A 12,425-nucleotide genomic window follows, 5' to 3' on the forward strand; every position below is an offset into this window, starting at 1 on the left:
CTAGAGGCCTTTAGCCTCTGCCATGGTTGGCTGTGGGATCTAAGAAAGGTTTTCTTGGCTAACTTCATTGAATGTTCTCTCCACATGATTTTGTGCAACCTGATGCAGAAAGGAAACTGAAAAGAATTGTCCACCCAAGTCCTGAATGAAGTTATCGAATTACCTTTAACTGATGATAAGGACCTTAAGCATTTATGACTTCATGTGTAGCTTAATAGTCTAGGAATTTTAGTTCCCAGACAGACTCCTACCTAAAAATTTACCATTGGTCATGAGTAGATATGATTCAGGACAATAAAGATCCTTCTTTTAACTTAGTAATAGCTACGTCTTCTTACACCACCTTGTTTTTTCTACATCTAGACATTTAGACATACACACTTAATTTTCCATTCCGACAAAATTACCACACCAAGGTGTTCATATTGTGAAGTACTTAGAAAAACTGTTATTATAAGCAATGTTGAACTGTATTCAAGAGAAGTCTTCATAGGTATCTTTAGTGTGGAAATCATCTAACTACCCTAGAGACTGAAGTAATGTAACAAACTTAGCAGACGAGTACTGTATATTTCTATATTGATGTTACAGATGGCCTTGAGACTTAAGCATTAATAATTTCTGTGGATTCCAGGGAAGTTCAATTTTAATTCTGTTGCACCCAGTTTCTCCCTGGAATGCTGAATTCAGGTCAGATCAACTCTTCAAAGAAACATTATATTATTTAAAGTTTCAAGAATCTGTGAGAGAAAAAACTGATCAGTTAATACTGGAAGCTCCGCAAGAAATTCTCACGAGACATGAATTAAGCACAGCGCAGATCATAACCCTTATTTCACCTTGATTCCCTTGAAGATTGAAAGCTGGCAAAATCAGAGAGCTGGATTTAATGCTGTGTTTGCTACAAATGCCTTATTAGGCCTCATGTAAGTTACATTGTTCACAGTTCAGATGGTTAACTTGGTGGTGACTACTTGACCTGATTGGTAATGGAGGGAGCCAGGGTCTGCCATACACAGATAACAGATACTCTGAATCTCAGAGTTGGCTTGAGCTTGGACTTCACATGAGTCACAGTGCCTAACTTAGACATCAGTACTAGCAAACCTGAATACATTTCTTAATGTTTTCAAATATGCATGCCCTAAATGCAAAGTGGAATCATAACATCTCCCCTAATTGACAGGCCTGCTACACAAAAATTAAACTTGCTGAGTGGTTGGCAACTACAGTAACCATAAGGACTTTTCAAAACCCTAAAATAGTTAACCAGAGTCCTGTAGTGAAACGAGTCTAGTCAAAAAGTTTCTTGTTTGCTTAATAAAATTGATTTATTTAATCTTAATTTTCTTGGCATGAGACATGTCCCAGTCTGGCTAGAGATGAAGACAAGGGAGAAGGTAGAAGGGAGAAGGGAGAAAGGAGAAGGAAAGGCAAGGCAAGGCAAGGCAAGCTTGGCAACATGGCTTCTCCCTGGACTTTTTTACTTGTTTTCAAGAAGGAGTATTTTTTTAATTATCAGATACTGTCCTATTTTTACTCACTTTTAATGCCCTCCATTGTATGTAATTATCTATTCTAGGATCAGAAGCAGTGCGAGATTTTTATATTTGCAGATGTAGCTGGCTTGCCAAAAGGGTATTTTTATCATGAATTTTTACATAAAGGCAACCAAAGATCTTTGCAAAAGAGAGGTGAATACCATTTGGAGCAGTTGGAAGGGAGCAGCTCATGACAAAGCCGCTGGCAAATTCAACAATTACCCATATAGGGAAGCAATGGGCAAAGAAAATGGAGTATGTTATACAACCAGTTATGGTTGCACTGTGGACAACACGTCCTCCAAATATATGCAAGGGTTGGGATTCATTTACAATGCACACATCTACATCTGAATTAGTCACCCTAAACTCCTCTATGAGGATTGATAAACAATTTTGGGATTAAATTCATCTGGCCTTTCCTGGATATTATATTTAGGTTAAGACTTTGCACTAAAAGGGCCTACTTTTCTCACTTACTGCATTTTCTGAATTATCACTGCTACCTGGGAACTGGGGTTTGCTGGTAATTAGCTCAGATACAGACCTCTACAGCATACACATCCATACCTGGTCAGATGAAACTTACTGCAGAGGTCAGAAAAGTATGAACATAAAAACACACAAATAAGAGAAAGAAATAGGTGTGGTTTTTTGAGAGAATGGCAGAAAGGCAATAGTTGGAGTCTAATGACCTGTGTATCCTCTGAGATTGTGTATATGCATATGTACATGTAAAATGACTGTTATAACAAGTAGTGTTCTTTGAACTTCCATGCCTTTGTATACATAGAAGTTATTTCTTTAGGGTGGTATTATGATGAGTCAGGCAGCTATATCATTCAAAAGTGCCTTGATATTCGCACTTGGACTTGTTTCCTTTGCATTTATAGTTATGTTAATTTTACATTATTCTGGTAGCCCTAGGAGCAATTTATACAAATAAAATAAAAACTTGGCCCTCTTGCTGAATTTCAGTACCTTGAAAGATAGGAAATCCACAAAAAGCCCAGCTTCCTTGTTATCTCAGCTGCAGAAATTACCACTTAAGGCAAAAGGAAAAGCCTGTGAAAAATGCAAAGACAGATACAAATCATGAGATCTTGAGGTTTCTTTGGGTTCCTAGGGAATCAAAACACTCATCCAGAAAGTAAAGAAAGAAAAGAAAGAAAAGAAATAAAGAAAAATCTAAACACTGGACAGAAACTGTCTTCTTTTTGTTTCCCAGTTCACAATAAATGGTATTTAACACTGTGCATCAAAGTAGCTTTTTGTTGCATTTTAATCTGGTAATTAGTTTTTCAATGAATCAAATACTTTTTAAGGAAATCAAACTGAAATAGCATTTAGCTTAATTCTGATGAGGCTGAAGCTATGCTTCATTTGACCAAGGGTGTTTAAGAGTTGAACAATAATGTGTAATATAGAAAGTCTTTAGCAGCAACCTTTTGCATTCTAACTAGTGCATAATATTGGTTTTGCAATCATTTAGTAATTATGTAAGGAGGACATATTTATTACAAATTATTGATTTTATAATTACTGTGGCTGGTGTTCACATTATTACACAATGAAAATCTTTTAATATACAATGTTCTTCACCCTCAGCTGGCAAGCAGATAGTACAATGCAATTTACTGGGTAGCCAAGAGTAGATTTTTATCGGCATTTTTTTTGCCAACTACCTAAGTGTCTTGCTTTCTGAAAAAAAATATTGCTAATGGCACTTCAACTAAGAAGAATGTCCAATCTCTCAAGGTCATTCCTGGAAGATTATTACAGTCAGTCAACAAAGAAAGAGAGAAAGAGAGGGAAAGAGAGAAGGAGAAATTTGTTTAATTGTTCAGTTATTTTACTTCTAATATCACCAGGAATTAAAAGTTATAGCTTTAAATTTACTGTAAGCTAAATAGACATAAAAGGCCACTATCATGCACTGGATCATGACACATGAAGATATATTGCTTATGAAATTCATTTTTCCATGTGTGCAGGCTGACTGCTTAGTGCAGCTAAGCTGCCTGTAGAACTGCAGGGAAATGTTATATTCGTGGCTAGTGTATAATTGTCAATATGTTTTATATTCTTGAGAGAGGGATTTTTCTTCAAGACGTGTACAAAAGACATTGTCCAAGTTCACCATTTGATTGGGTCTGTAGCTGCTCACTAATAGCTGTTGCTAAGACACTGTCACCTCAAACAGAGAGGAGTTCTGCACCATCAGAAGTCTTTGGAAATAGGGCTCTCCATTACTGGCATCAAAATTTAACATCCCAGTTACAGAATCTAGACCTGGCAGCTTCCGGGAAGAGGATGTAAGTACCTTCCACAACTTCTTCTGCACTTGCCAGGGTTGAAACCTTGACTGGAGTTGTGCAAGACTGGATATCTATTTCCTACAGATACAGGTGGACATAGGCAAACTTAAGCATCTACACAGATTTACCAATGGGCACAAGGTTCTATGTGAGTTTGAATTTTGTTGCTTGATTGCTTTCCCCTCAGTAAAATTATTTTATTAGGGTATAGTTGTAGTGTAATCTTTTTGTGAAAGAAAAAATACTAATAAAATACTTCACACTGAGATCAGGGTGTTCAACAGGAAGTATTGGTGTTTGATTGCAGAATAGACTCAGGTCATCCCAGTTACATGACATCCTGCTCAGTGTCTCACAACTTATGCATATACATGTACAAACACAGAAAAGAAGAAAAAAAAAAATCAGACTGGGATCTTAGAAATGGCAGGAAAAAGTTGCTGCTATATGACAGACTTGATATGGTCTGGAAAGAGCAGTTTGTTTTTTATCACAATATGATCATGCATACAAGAAATCTAAACAGAGGAATTAGATATGCACAGAAGTTCTTCACAGGCTTTTGACTTCTTGTGATGGGGGAGAATCCTGAGCTATCTCAATATTGGGAAATGTTATCTTTTTTAAGGAAAAATAGTTAAATAACATTATGCCCATAGTGACTTACGGAAAATAACACACACATAAACACAGTACAGAAATAGGAAGGATAACCTTAGCTTTTAAAAGGGATACTTTGCCACAAAATTATAAATTAGTTGCTCTTCTGAGGTTTATGAAATATAAACAGTGATTGCAAAAATACTATTCTTGTCATTCAGTCAATGGGACTGTGGCTCAAATTTTAAATTTGAGTATTTTAAGCTTTGTCTGGTATAACCCCAGATTGAGACATTACTTTAAAACGTTCCAGGTAATTGCACCTATAGCTAAAATGGAAGAATCAAGAGCATGTCAGGACAAGATGATTTCATAGCAAGATGAAATCTCACACACTTCACCTTGTTCTCACTCACCCCACACTTTAGTTTCCAAAGAGAAGAAAGTGAGCCATGGACTTTCTAACCAGGTCCAGACATGTTAGAAGCACTCTGAGATTGCTTTGCTTTTACTAAGTGAAACTCTAATATTATAAACAATTGCAGGAGTGTATGCAATGTATCATAATGATTGTGGTATGCTGGCCATAGCAAGTTTCACAACTCGGTGTGCTTCATCATGACAAATGCCTGAGAAATGCAATGTAAGGATCAATCAATCTCTACTCAGTATTAAAATGAACAGGATGGTCTAATGAGTCTTTTCTCTCTTTTATGGTAAAACAAGATCAATCAATGTAGAAAGTCAGATCAGTGATTTAAAAATGATGTTTTTTCAGTGTTTTAATCTTTGATGCAGAAGTTTTAATCTTGCAAAAGTCTGTGAGCTGTAAGAGCAATAACAAGAAAAATAGTCCAGTTGCTCCCTAATAGGGTTTTTTGTTTTCAGCAAAAAAGTACTAGGCAAGCAAATATTAGGAATCTTTCATTGTGTTATACTCTATGCAAATTTTTGAAATGTGTAAAAAAATATCATCTTAAGAGTATGATAAACCGGAAATTTAACGTAACTTCATAAAATATCTTTGATATATATATCTCTGATATATATATGATATAATCTATGCAAATGGAATTTTTGGTTGAATGTCCAGTTTTGTAGATAAGACACGTAGAATTATGTAGGGAAAATGCCCTGTAAATGTCAAAACCCTTTAACTGCATAGTATTTCATGATTGAAACAAGCAGGTTCCAAAACTATGGAAAACCTTTGTCCTGCATCTTCTTTGTAGTTTATTCTTCTTTTGTGGTTCAGTCTAGGCGTCCTAGCCAAAGAAAAATTCCTTGCTCTGTCTGTACAAATATATATGTAAATATATATATAAAGGAGGTTTTCACAGTTACAATCTGTGTAAAAGTCAAGAAACAACAGGACTTCGAGGCAAATGGAAAGTAGACATCTGATGTGCTCACACGTCTTGCATTTCATTGTTTTTTTAAGACAAACATTGTTTTGTCAATTTAAATTAACAAAAGTGGAAACAGACTGCCTTTCTTATGGTGACCAGCTATGGCTCTCATGAAATACTTTGCCCTTTTTTTTTTCTTGAAAATGTCAGGGAGTGCAATAATAACAATTAATGATGATGACTGTTGCTTCAAAGCCAAAGACTGTGAGTTTAATAGGTTCATAAGTCCATTCCTCACTGTGGAAGTTGATTTGTGACATCCTGTCACAGACTGACGGGCATTTTGTTAGTGTTGGTACAGAAATATTTTATTTTCCCAGCAAAAAAAGTAAAACTAATAAAAGAGATAAGAACCATTTTTAGTATTCTTCAACACTTAGAATACTTAAGTGGGTCTTTTTATTCATATTGTAAGGAAAAATAAATTAAGTGCAAATATATTTTATCAAAACACAAAAATGCAACAGTCTTTGGAAGCGAGACATTAGCAATAACAAATATAGAAAGTTTTTGGTTTTTGGGTTTTTTTTTTTGCTTAGAATGGAGGTGAAAACAGCTGATCTCCACTGGAAAAAATGTGAAATTTACAGAAGTTAACACGAAATTCTAAGACCACTTACAAAATTTATTTCTGTTATATTGCTTCAATTCAGTACTTCCTGCCAACTGATCACGTATGTGTCCATTTTGAAAGCTATTTTCAAGCCATCAGCTGTCTTTCACTTCTAAAACATACACCATTTTTTATGTAGCTCTTGGTTTAACTAAAGACCATTGGATGTAATTGCATAAGAGATGATGAGACCATTATCATTGACCTGAAGGCCTCAAAGACTTGCAAACTTCTTATAGGCCCAGCTATTAAAGAGACAGAATAATTATAGTACGTCAGTACAAAGACAGCTAAGTGTTTTTAAGTGGTTTCGATTTGTTTGGATTTTTATTTGTCTTGTGGGTTTTGGGGTTGTTTTTTTTTTTTAATACAGCTAAACTAAGAATCTTTCTGTAGTTAATCTTGAAAACTACCTATTCAGAAAACAAAGGCAACCATATTTAAAGGCTGATTCATCTCACCTGAAGGTGAGATGCCAGGCATAAGAGATGTTATGGTATTAGTTACAAAGGAAGGCAAGAAGACTGACAAGAAACATCACAATGCAATAGCAATATTCAGGTGAACTGGATCTCTTTTTCTACAAGCACTTCGTAATTTAATGGAAATAATACAAACTGGAAAAAAAAAATCAAACCCACCACTTGAGCAGTCTGTATATCAATATGATTTCACAGTTGTTGTTTAAACTGAGTTTTCAAAGTTTCTTTACTTTTAGGTCTAAAAGTAAAACATTGATTCATTCTTCAGTTTTGTTTAAGCAAAATGCTTCACTTTGTGCAAGATAAAATCAAAGTATGTAGCAGTAATAGTAATAATTACACAATAATATTGATACACTGTTATGTTTATTTTTTCTGGTAGAAAAATATAATTTAATTCTATTACAAACCCATAGACTTTCTTTTTCTCAGATGGAATTATAGTTTACACCCTTATTATCAATAAATTTCTATAAAAAGAAGGGTTTTAATCTTTTATGGTGCCGGTTAATAAATTAAATATCTTAGAATGAAGCCTGCAGTTTTCTAGAGACTAAATCACAAGTTATTTGAAAGCAGTTCTGTCTGTCATTTACTTTCAGCTTCGCTTAATTGGAATGGCAAATAAAGCTTTACATTGCTTGAAGTTGCCACTATAATGCTTGTGATTTCTTTCACAGAATGCAGATGCTGTCTTTTCTCGTTCGCTACCTGCTCTTCATCAATTACTTTATGGCAGACAAATCACTGGTGAACCTTTATAGGAGCCTTAGATTTTGAAGTTAGAAGATATCATTGGGTTTATTTAGTTTAGCCTCCTTCATAGCACAGAACATAGGATTTTTAATTCCTGCTTCAAGTTGATAGCAGTGTTTTGTAGAGAATGATCTTCTAGAGAAAATCAAAATCCAATCTCGTTAAAAAAATTTCCAGCGATGGAGAATCAGACATAAATCTTGTCATTCTATCAGTTAATTGCTCTCATAATAAAAACATAAATGTGTCTGCTCTAAATTTCTTTTACTTTTTCTTTTCTCTTGTCCACTCGATTAGCTCTGTAGTAAAATTATCTTTATTTTTGTATTTTTACTGTTATTTTCCCCATATTTTAAACATGACAAAAATGCTTTGCTCCTAAACATATCGTTATTAGCTATACTGAAAATACACACCAGGCTTAGACACAAAACCTATTATTTCATGTCAGCTGATCTCTACTTTCTTTTCCATTGTGTATAATAAATCTGGGTTAAATGTGAGATAAGCTGAGTTTGCTTAGCCCTCTTTTCACTGAGATAAACTAATTTGAACAGCCTTGATTTTCTGCAGGGTAGACTACTCCCATGGATAGTAATCATGAATCAGCTGACTATATATGGTGCCAGAATAACTTGTTCATATATCTGAGTCTAATAGTATCCTTGTCTCTAGATTATTTTGGACGGAGAGTTCTGTGTACCAGTGGCCTGTATTCTTCATTATTTATCATTCCTTTAGATTTTGTATTAACTCCAAGCTTTACTGGTAATGATTTTATGTTTTCTTTCACCTTGTTGATAAATTGTTTACTAGCACAGAGCCAAAAATCAATCCCAGGAGACCTCAGTCAGAACACACCTTATTAGTATTAATACTGAATTTACAGTTTTGTTGTGGGACATACATAGTTATCAACCTTTTCTTTAATAATTCAATGTGATTTGAAAAACAGTGGGGTTTTAATATATTTTATTTTCCTATATTCAAGTCAACATCTTTAAAGGAGTTAGTTACATTATTATTCAACATTATTGCTTTACTGAATTGAATCAGTCCTCTCATCAAAACATTGACATGAGCTGGTTTGAAAAGGTTTATTTCCAACATGTGCATATTCACTGGCATTAATACATTACTTGCACTGTTAATTCAGGTTTATCTCAAATGGTCCATCATTTTGCTTTGAATCTAAATGAAACTTCTAATTGCTTGGATTGTCCTATTTATTCTTCCTTTAAAAGTTTGCTACTATACATTTTTTCCATTATTCTCCTGGCATGTCCTGAAGTTTTAAAGACTGGATTAAATCTACTTTAATGCTTTCAGTAGCTCCTGAGACAGCTCTTTAAAACTTTTAAATACAAAATTACTGGGTCCTAATGGTTTACAAGTGAATCTCATGTGAAACCAGTACAGTTTGAATGGGAAATATTTCATCATGATGTGACAAGCAAGTACTAACTGGAATCCTTCACTGCTCGTTTCTAGGTTTCCTATTTCCACTATAGATATTTCTACCAATCCCATGTATTACCATCCCGGTATCCTGTTGTCACATACAATATATACTATTTTGAATGACCTGTTGTCATAGACTTTGAAATGGTAATTTTTCTGATGACTTTCTATTAGCAGTTACAAACCAAGGTGTCTTCACTAGAAGAATCTACATTTCATGTAAGCTACATAAATGAGTTGTAGTATTCCCTGGAGAAGAGGGATGTAGTAAGGGCTCCTGGCTCTTTTGATAATCAACACAAAAACATCAGATAAAGAGATTGTCCCAGCAGAATCTGATCTCTGTTTCCAGAGCTGGGCTACCAGCTGTTTCCTTTAATATTGTAAAAAAGGAAAAGGAAGGCAAAAATGGGGTGAAAAGCCACCTGTCTTCAATACCATCCATGGCAACAAAGAGATCATGTCATTACGTCTTCAGTCACATTCGAATAAGCCATTGTAATGATATCCCCTACTGTCACTTCCATCCCTTGCTTGTCATTTTTACAACTGTGGTAGTTATGCTACCTCTGGTGCTGTTTGCCATCTAGAATTACTGTTGGGGCTGCTTCGATCTCTGTTGTGCTGTTAATAGTAAATTTAGTCATCTGAGTAGATCCTCATATTGGTACTTAATGGTTTCTGAACTAGTTCCCACTGCAGTAGAATTGCTTTGTTGCTGTCTAAGAGCATAGAGAACAAACATACATGCACAGAACTTCCAGGGAGAGCAGCCGGGGACCATTTGCAAGATCACCCTTTGTTAACAGCCAAGGAGCAATAACTTTGTAAGCAGCAAGAATATGGAAACCAGCTGATATTTAGATGCTTTAAATGGTTAGAACACTTAGTGGGCAAGGATAAGTCTTAACTTCTGGTCTTTTACTGGAAGTACATGGTATCTTTCATGGTAATTTGTAAATGTGAAGTCTTTTCTTTTAGGTAAGACACCAGATGATAGTCATTTAGGTTTGGGTTTGATACAGCCTGGCAGCAGCAATCTCGGCTGCTCACTAACCTATGCCCATCAATAAAATGGAGATAATGATGTCTCCTCTACCTTCATTATCTATTTAGATCATAAACTTCATTACAGAAGGTTGTGTATGAGGTTTTGTTTGCTGGTATTTTTGTTCTGGTTTGGTACTCTGCATATATATAGCACAAAAGGACCCTGATTGATTGTTGAATAGGTAACCTTACTCTGCTAAGAATATTAGTATCTTTACATGGCCTCATAATTGCTTCACCTTTCTCTGGAGTATGCAGTTCTGCATACATGTGGAATATCTTAGATATGCCTCTCTGCATTTTTTTCCCCAGGAAACAAAATTTTAAAAGTGTTTTCATTTCATTGATTTTATTAGAATTATTCTATTGGGCAATATCTGAAATCATAAACCTGAAACTGGCTGAGGAAATGGTAGGTAATACACATATCCATGTATTCATCATATTTTTCCCAGTGACTACACACATGTTGAAAGCCAGAAATATACCTCAATTTTAGACAGTAAATAGTATTTAAAATGGCACATACTTTTAATCAATAATTAGTCAGTGATGAAATCAAGCCACTCATTCCAAATTCTCATTTGTATAGCATATATATGGTACCGTGCTTCTTGACTGACATTATCTGAAAGCATGCAAATGAAAACAATCAGTTGGATATGAAATACAGGGGGAAAAAAGGAACTCTCATTTCATACTGTGTTTATCTATCATTTTAAGTGATTGCGTATGTTGTGGAAATACCTTAAACTTTTTTTTTTTTTTTTCCCAATTAATACAAAGTACTCAGCCTTAATGGTAACCAGTAAAAAAGATTCCAGCTTTTTCATCATGTGCTACTATGTATTTTAATTTTGATTTTTTCTCCCTGTCTTCCTCTCTGCAACAACTCCTTTTACCTTGAATGGCATCACATAAAACATTTTACATTACATAAACTTTATTTCTCCCAACTGTTTTCCTTAATGAGAGACGCAAATATAAATCTTGTCTTCTACCCAAAAGTAATGTAATGAATATGAATATCTAATGGATACGGCTCTGGCTGATATTCTATTGGGTAACAAACTAATTTACTAGGAAGACTGAAAAAAGAAAAGAAATTAAAAGTAACATGGTGTCACTAAAAAACCATTTTGACAACTGCTGTACACTATTCTGTTGTTCTTCTGTCTTTTTCATTGTTGTTAGTCTACTTTCCTATAGATTTCTGTCTTTAGTCCTCCTAACAACACATGAACCAATTGACCAGGTTTAATTTAAGCTGACAAGAAGCTAAACAGCTCAAGGATATTTATTTCCTGTAAATCTCCTAAGAAAAAAAAAACAAAACCAGAACCCAAACAAACAAAACAAAACAAAACAACAAACCAAACCAACCAGAGAAAAAAAAACAAATAAGCAAAAAAAGGCTAGTCTAGAAAAAGAAGTCTAGTTGTACAAAAAAAGACTGATCAAGTAAAGGAAGTCTAGTTGTATCTTACTGGTGGCTCTTAGGGAAATAGTAGCAGGTACTTGTTCTTTACACATCAAAAAAAATCCACTTGGGAACATGCTAATAACCAGAAATAAGTTAAAATTCATCATGCTTTCTTGAATTATATGGGGTTTGTTGTTCCTGTCCTGGGACAAGGATTTTTCTACATGGTTTCTTATGGCTTTTTCATCCAGATGTTTCTGTGATGTCTAAGTTATGGGCAAATGATGAATGAGATTGTGCTTTTGCTCATAATGGTTGAGAAAGGAGGATTTGGTAATGAAATACCTTGATCAAGACTGGTTGAGCATGAAAAAAGAGAAATAAACTGCTTATCAAGAACATAATATTTTTTAATTGTTTGCATATGTGTATAATTAAATCAGAATCATATCATCACTGTTAGTGTAAGTGAACTTTATGTTTCTGAATGTGTGTTTATATAAACATAGAAAATATAAAGGGAAAAAAACATAAATACATATAAACAGGTGCAGAAAAGCGAAAACGTTTAGGTATACAGACAAAAAAAAACCTAAAAAAAAGTTGAATGTCAGCTCTTTCTTAAAACAGAATAATACTAATTCTTTAGTACATAAAATGTATGTAAACAAGAACTTATGTAAATTGCTAAATAAATAATTTCTGTACAAGAATTAGAATCACTCGGCAATTTATTGAGATGCCTGTATTTCTCTCCAGATACAGCTGTCCT

This window comes from Strigops habroptila, chromosome Z (genome assembly GCF_004027225.2).
Source record: "Strigops habroptila isolate Jane chromosome Z, bStrHab1.2.pri, whole genome shotgun sequence".
NCBI classification, from domain to species: domain Eukaryota; kingdom Metazoa; phylum Chordata; class Aves; order Psittaciformes; family Psittacidae; genus Strigops; species Strigops habroptila.